Raw genomic sequence first — 7972 nt, 5'->3', positions numbered from 1 at the left:
AGCCTCATTTAAACTTGCGTTGATGTGGGGTTCTTGTATGCATCATTTCTTGCCATGAATAGAATCATGTGGCCTTGTCATGCATCATACTTGGATGAGCATCATGCCATGTTATGTGTTTATGGCCTTGTCATGTCATCAAAATAGGTTGTCTAGATATGCAACTAGGTGAGCAACATATATGATGGAACAACAACAAGCACACAAGCAAGCAAGGGATACAACACAATATAAGCTTGCACAAGTAAAGGTAAGAGATAACCAAGAGTGGAGCCGGTGGAGACGAGGATGTGTTACCGAAGTTCCTTCCCTTTTAGAGGAAGTACGTCTCCGTTGGAGCGGTGTGGAGGCACAATGCTCCCCAAGAAGCCACTAGGGCCACCGTATTCTCCTCACGCCCTCACACAATGCTAGATGCCGTGATTCCACTATTGATGCCCTTAGAGGCGGCGACCGAACCTTTACAAACAAGGTTGGGGCTATCTCCACAACTTAATTGGAGGCTCCCAACGACACCACGAAGCTTCTCCACAAAGGAATATGGCTCCGTGGTAACCTCAACCGTCTAGGGTGCTCAAACACCCAAGAGTAACAAGATCCGTGATGAGTGGGGGAAATCAAATTTCTCGTGGTGGAAGTGTAGCTCGGGGCCTTGTTAACCAATCCCTAGAAAATCAACAAGTTTGATTGGCTTGGGAGAGAGATCGGGCAAAAATGAAGGTTTGAGCAACAATGGAGCTTACAGAGGGAAGAGGTGGTCTTCTTTGGGAAGAAGACCCCCTTTACATAGTGGGGAAAAAGATCCAACCGTTACTGTGACGCCCCCGATTTGACCGTACACTAATCATGCACGCAAATGTGTACGACCAAGATCAGGGACTCACGGGAAGATATCACAACACAACTCTAAAACATAAATAAGTCATACAAGCATCATAATACAAGCCAGGGGCCTCGAGGGCTCGAATACAAGTGCTCGATCATAGACGAGTCAGCGGAAGCAACAATATCTGAGTACAGACATAAGTTAAACAAGTTTGCCTTAAGAAGGCTAGCACAAACTGGGATACAGATCGAACGAGGCGCAGGCCTCCTGCCTGGGATCCTCCTAACTACTCCTGGTCGTCGTCAGCGGCCTGCACGTAGTAGTAGGCACCTCCAGTGTCGTAGGTGTCGTCGTCGACGGTGGCGTCTGGCTCCTGGACTCCAACATCTGGTTGCGACAACCAGATAGGAAGGAAAGGGGGAAAAGAGTGAGAGAAGCAACCGTGAGTACTCATCCAAAGTACTCGCAAGCAAGGAGCTACACTACATATGCATGGGTATATGTGTAAAGGGGCATATCAGTGGACTGAACTGCAGAATGCCAGAATAAAAGGGGGATAGGTAGTCCTGTCGAAGACTACGCTTCTGGCCATCTCCATCTTGCAGCATGTAGAAGAGAGTAGATTGAAGTCCTCCAGGTAGCATCGCATAGCATAATCCTACCCGGCGATCCCCTCCTCGTCGCCCTGTTAGAGAGCGATCACCGGGTTGTATCTGGCACTTGGAAGGGTGTATTTTATTCAGTATCCAGTCTAGTTGTCATAAGGTCAAGGTACAACTCCGAGTCGTCCTTTTACCGAGGGACACGGCTATTCGAATAGATAAACTTCCCTGCAGGGGTGCACCACATAACCCAACACGCTCGATCCCATTTGGTCGGACACACTTTTCTGGGTCATGCCTGGCCTCGTAAGATCAATGCGTCGCAGCCCCACCTAAGCACAACAGAGCGGTCAGCACGCCGGTCTAATCCTAAGCGCGCAGGGGTCTGGGCCCATCGCCCTATGCACACCTGCACGTTGCGAACGCGGCCGCGAGCAGACCTAGCAACCCACACGATCACGGCGGTTACGTCAAAGCGGTCCAACACGGCGCGCGCCACTCAGTCGCTGACGTCACGAAGGCTTCGGCTGATACCACGACGCCGGGATACCCATAACTACTCCCGCGTAGATGGCTAGTGCGTATAGACCAAATGGCCAGACTCAGATCAAATACCAAGATCTCGTTAAGCGTGTTAAGTATCCGCGAACGCCGACCAGGGCCAGGCCCACCTCTCACCTAGGCGGTCTCAACCTGCCCTGTCGCTCCGCCACAAAGATCCACTCGCGGGTACTCCTACGAGCCGACCCGACTTTAGTCATCACATGTGTCATGTATATAGTGTATATAGCATATACCCGTAATCACCGCCCAGGTGATCATGGCCCGATAGTATAGCACAGCAGACGGACAAGAATGTAGGGCCACTGATGGAAAACTAGCATCCTATACTAAGCATGTAGGATTGCAGGTAAAGGTAACAACAGTAGTAGCAAGGATAGGCTATGCATCAGGATAGGATATCAGAAAGCAGTAACTTGCTACACTACTCTAATGCAAGCAGTATAGAGAAGAATAGGAGATATCTGGTGATCAAGGGGGGGGGGCTTGCCTGGTTGCTCTGGCAAGTAGGAGAGGTCGTCGACTCCGTAGTCGAACTAGGCAGCAGCAGTGTCGGTCTCGTAGTCTACCGGAGAGAAGAGGGGGAAGAAACAGTAAATACAATGCAAACATAAGCATGACGATGCGTGACATGACAATGAGCGGTGCTAGGTGTGTCCTAACGCGACAGTAGGTGGTACCGGCGAAGGGGGGAACATCCGGGAAAGTATTCCCGATGTTTCGCGCTTTCGGACAGACGGACCGGAGGGGGAAAGTTGCTAGATCGATAGGTTAGGGAGGTGTGGTGGACGAACGGACCGCGTATCCGGATTCGTCTCGTCGTTCTGAGCAACTTTCATATAGAAAACATTTTCATCCGAGTTACGGTTTAAAAGATATGAATTTTCGAAGATTATTTGAATTTCTGGAATTATTTGAATTTAGCAAAAATGAATTATGACGTCAGCATGAGGTAATGCTGACGTCAGCAGGTCAACAGGTCGGCTGACCAGTCAAACTATGACAGGTGGGTCCTACCTGTCATAGACAGTGGACTAATCAGAAGATTAAATTAACTAAAATTAGATTAATTAACTTCTGGACCCCACCTGTCATAGTCTAATTACCTAAACTAATTAGTTTTAATTATTAAAACGTTTTAATTTTCGGATTAAGTGGTGGGGCCCGCACGTCAGTGGCTGGGGCCTGCCCAGTCAGCAGTTGACTGGGTCAACCCAGTCAACTGGGACCCACGGGCAGTGGCTCTGGGGTGGCCCCAGGCCAGCCACGTCGGCGGCCAGCGCCGGAGCGACTCCGGCGACCAAAACAGAGGCGGCCCCTCGCCGGAGTTGGCCGGAATCGCGCTACGGGGCTCGGGGAGGAGCGGGGCTAGGCTCATTCGAAGGAGCTCGCAGCGCCGCATCCAGTGGTGGCCGTAGCTTCGCCGGACTTGGCCGGAATCGGCGCCGGCGAGCGGCGGAGGCGGCGGCGTGCACGGGTGCCCGACGGAAATGGGGCTACGGCGTGCTAGCGAGCAAGCGGAGGGGCTGGGGAGCATCTACGCGCTGTGGGGAGTGCAACGGGCCTTAGCCCGTGACCAAAAGGTCACCGGAGACCCGTCGGCGACGAGCTCCGCGGCGCTGCGTTCGGGCGCTTCGGCGGCAACTAGCTAGGGCGCACGAGAGAGAGAGAGGAGGAAGCAGGGGCTCACCGAGCGGCGCACACGGTGGCCCTTGGGGGTTTAGTAGCTGTAGGGGCGCGGACGGAGTTGGTGAAGAGCGGCGGCGGAGCTTGTCGGAGCAGAGGAGGGAGACGGCGACGTCGGGGGTGATGTAGGGGTCCCGGCTCGAGCAGGTGGTCGGGGAGGACGGGCTCGACGCGGCGGAGCTCGTGGACACGTCGGGGAGGGGAACGGGGCTCGGTGGCCGCGGGAACGACGGCGGCACGTCGGCGACCGCGCTCGGGTGGTGGGGAAGGAGGGAGCGGCGTGGATCTGGGGGGATAGGGAGAGGCGCAGAGGCCGAGAGGTGAGCGGGGGCGAGTGGGAGAGGGGCCCGAGGAGGCGGGGGGCGCTGGCGGCCTTATCCTCCCCCGTCGCCGGCGAGGGGGTGCGGCGGGGACCTGCCCCTGTTCCGACCCCGGTCGGGGGAACAGGGAAGGGGAGGGCGACCCGGGGAGGTGGGCTAGGCCGGCTGGGCCTGGGGTCGGCCCAGTTGGGCCAGGGGTCCAGTGGGGGGGGCTTCTCCTTCTCCTTTTTTTCTTTGTTTGTTCTGTTTTCTTTTGTCTTTTCTTTTTATTTATTTATTTTCTTTTCTGTTTTATTTCATTTAAAAGTATTTAGGCATTTTATAAAAATGTGTTTTCTCCACAATAATTATCAGTGCAATATCTGGCATGGCCCGAACATTTTTGTTTAAATTTTTGAAAACTTTTATTTTCCACTTTAAATTTAATTGAAGTTTGAATTAGGAGTTTGAAAAGAAATGTGATTCAAATGTGATCAAGCCCTGTTTAGCAACATGATTAGCTTAATCACAGAGAGTTACTGTAGCATGATTCTCGGGGTGTTACAAATCTCCTCCACTACAAGAAATCTCGTCCCGAGATTTAGGAGGTAGAAGGAAACAGTGCGGGGTATTCTTCGCGCAGACGATCCTCTCGTTCCCAAGTGGCCTCATCTTCAGAATGGTGCGACCACTGGACTTTGAGAAACTTGATCGCCTTCTGACGTGTGCGGCGTTCAGCTTGGTCGAGAATGCGGACCGGATGCTCCTTATAGGAGAGGTCTTGCTGCAATTCGAGCACTTCATGATCCACAGCTCGGATTGGGTCCTTGAAGCAACGGCGGAGCTGTGACACATGGAACACATCGTGAACCTGAGAAAGGTTCGGCGGTAGCTCCAGTTGGTATGCCACTTTTCCACGCCTTTCGAGAATAGTGAATGGGCCAATATAGCGAGGAGCTAGTTTGCCCTTGATCCCGAAGCGGTGAGCACCCTTCATAGGTGTGACTCGAAGATAAGCCTTTTCGCCAGGTTGATAGACCATGTCTTTATGATGACGGTCATACTGACTCTTCTGACGTGACTGAGCAGTCTTGAGATTCTCGCGAATAATGCGGACTTGTTCTTCGGCATCTTGGATAATATCCGGACCGAAGAGTGGACGTTCCCCAGTTTCTGACCAGTTCAGAGGGGTTCGGCACTTTCGTCCATATAACACTTCGAAGGGGGCCATCTTCAGACTAGCTTGATAGCTATTATTATAAGAGAACTCAGCATACGGGAGAGATTCCTCCCATTTCTTGCCGAAGGAAATAACACAAGCTCGAAGCATGTCTTCGAGAACTTGGTTGACGCGTTCAACTTGCCCTTGCGATTGAGGATGAAACGCAGTACTGAATGACAGATGAGTTCCCATAGCTTCTTGGAAACTTGCCCAGAATCTTGAAGTGAATAAGCTGCCACGGTCTGAACTGATAACCAATGGAATACCGTGGAGTGAAACAATCCTGGACATATAGAGCGTTGCCAGTTGACTAGCAGTGATCGTTTCCTTGACCGCCAGGAAATGTGCAACTTTGGAAAGCCGGTCAATGACGACAAGAATAGCATCATTACCTTTCTGTGATTTGGGAAATCCAGTGACGAAGTCCATCTCAACATGGTCCCATTTCCATTCAGGAATAGAGATAGGTTGCAGAGTTCCAGCAGGCCTTTGATGTTCTGCTTTGATACGACGGCAAACGTCACATTCAGCAACATAACGAGCAATGTCTTGCTTCATATTAGACCACCAGAATCTCTGACGGATGTCTTGGTACATCTTTGTACTACCAGGATGGATACATAGAGGCGTATCATGAGCTTCTTTCATAACTTCCTGTGTCATATCCAGGTTTTTCTCTGCACATGGCACCACTAGGCGGCCCTTGAAGTATAAGGTGCCATCTTCAGCAATGGTGAAGAATGAGGGCTTTCCTTCTGCGAGGTAGCGCTTAATCTTGTGGGCTTCAGAGTCATACTTCTGTAGCCTTTTGATGCTGTCCTCGAGATCTGGTTTAGCAACTAGGGTATTGAGGGAACCCTGGGTAACAACGTGGAGGTTCACCTTGCCAAACTCCTTAGGAGGGGGAGCGAGTGCACCCGGAGGAACAATATGGAGGTTCAGCTTCCTGAATTCTTCAACAAGCGAGGGCTGAACTTTGTGAACCTGGAGGTGGTTGCAGTAAGACTTGCGGCTCAAGGCATCAGCCATTACATTAGCCTTGCCTGGCGTATAGGAAATACCCAAGTCAAAGTCTGCAACAAGCTCCATCCATCTCTGTTGACGGAGGTTCAGGTCTGGCTGAGTAAACAGATACTTCAGACTTTGGTGGTCAGTGAAGATCTCGCAACGATTACCGAGAAGGTAATGTCGCCACTGCTTCAGCGCATGAATGACAGCAGCAAGTTCGAGGTCGTGAACTGGGTAGTTCTCTTCGTGAGGGCGCAATTGCCGAGAGGCATAAGCAATCACTTTGCGGTCTTGCATTAGGACACAGCCTAATCCTTGACGGGAAGCGTCGCAGTAAATGACGAAGTCCTTCTTAGTATCAGGTGGAGCTAGAACTGGGGCAGAAGTCAACTTGTCTTTGAGTGCCTGGAAACTTTCCTGACATTTGTCTGTCCATTGGAACTTGACACCCTTATGCAACAGGTTAGTCAGAGGCCTGGCGATCTTAGAGAAGTTCTCGACGAATCGACGGCAATAGCTGGCGAGACCGAGAAAACTTCTGACTTGCTTAACGTTCTTGGGAGGAGTCCAATCAAGAATAGCCTGAACTCGCTCGGGGTTGACGGCAATACCATCCTTAGAGATGACATGCCCAAGATAGGTTACTTCCGGTAGCCAGAATTCACATTTGGAGAACTTGGCATATAGTTGATGCTCTCGTAGCTTTTCCAGCACAAGTCGAAGATGTTCAGCATGTTCTTCTTCGTTCTTGGAAAATACCAGGATATCATCCAGATAAACCACGACGAACTTGTCGAGGTAATCCATGAATATATAGTTCATCAGACGAGAGAAGGTGGCTGGAGCATTGGTTAAACCGAAAGACATGACGGTGTACTCGTATGAACCATAGCGAGTCACGAAGGCGGTCTTTGGGATATCCTCTTCGCGAACACGGATCTGGTGGTAACCCAACCTCAAGTCGAGCTTAGAGAACACTGACGAACCCGCCAGTTGATCATACAGATCATTGATCCGAGGAAGAGGGTATTTATTCTGAATGGTAGCTTGGTTTATAGGACGGTAGTCTTGAACTAACCGGTTTGTCCCATCCTTCTTCTTGACAAAGAGAGAAGGTGCTCCCCAAGGAGAGCAACTTGGGCGAATGAATCCTTTGCGAAGAGATTTGTCGATTTCCTCCTTAAGCTCAAGGAGTTCATGCGGCGGCATCTTGTAGGGTCGCTTGGCTATAGGAGTGGTGCCTGGTTTCAAGTCGATGATGAATTCGACAGCTCTAGCAGGGGGAATCCCTGGAAGTTCTTCAGGGAAGACGTCGAGGAATTCACGCACGACGGGAATGTTTTCAATGCCCTCGAGTGGTGCAGCGTTCAATGCATTCAATGCATAGAGCCTTGCCTCGGCATTTTGCACCAGATGGGCTTGGTAAGTAACTATCTCATCTGAAGGGTGTAGCAGATGGACGGTCTTAGTGGTGCAAACGATTGAAGCAGTATGCGCTTTTAACCAATTCATTCCCAGAATGAGATCAATGCTACAGGACTTCAGTACGATGGGAGAGACAAGAAATTCCAGTCCTTCAATTTCAACAGTAACGTCGTGACTAACCATAGAGGTTTGACATTGGCCCGCAGGGGTGTGTACCACTAGCGGAGTGTTTATCTCTTCGTAATTAATGCCATGCAGGAATGCAAATTCTGCTGATATGAATGAATGGGATGCTCCTGTATCAAATAAAACGGATGCTGGTACTGAATTTACGAGGAGTGTA

The sequence above is a fragment of the Triticum aestivum genome, chromosome 2D (genome assembly GCF_018294505.1).
Source record: "Triticum aestivum cultivar Chinese Spring chromosome 2D, IWGSC CS RefSeq v2.1, whole genome shotgun sequence".
Classification (NCBI taxonomy): Eukaryota; Viridiplantae; Streptophyta; class Magnoliopsida; order Poales; family Poaceae; genus Triticum; species Triticum aestivum.
This window is presented reverse-complemented; position numbering follows the sequence as displayed.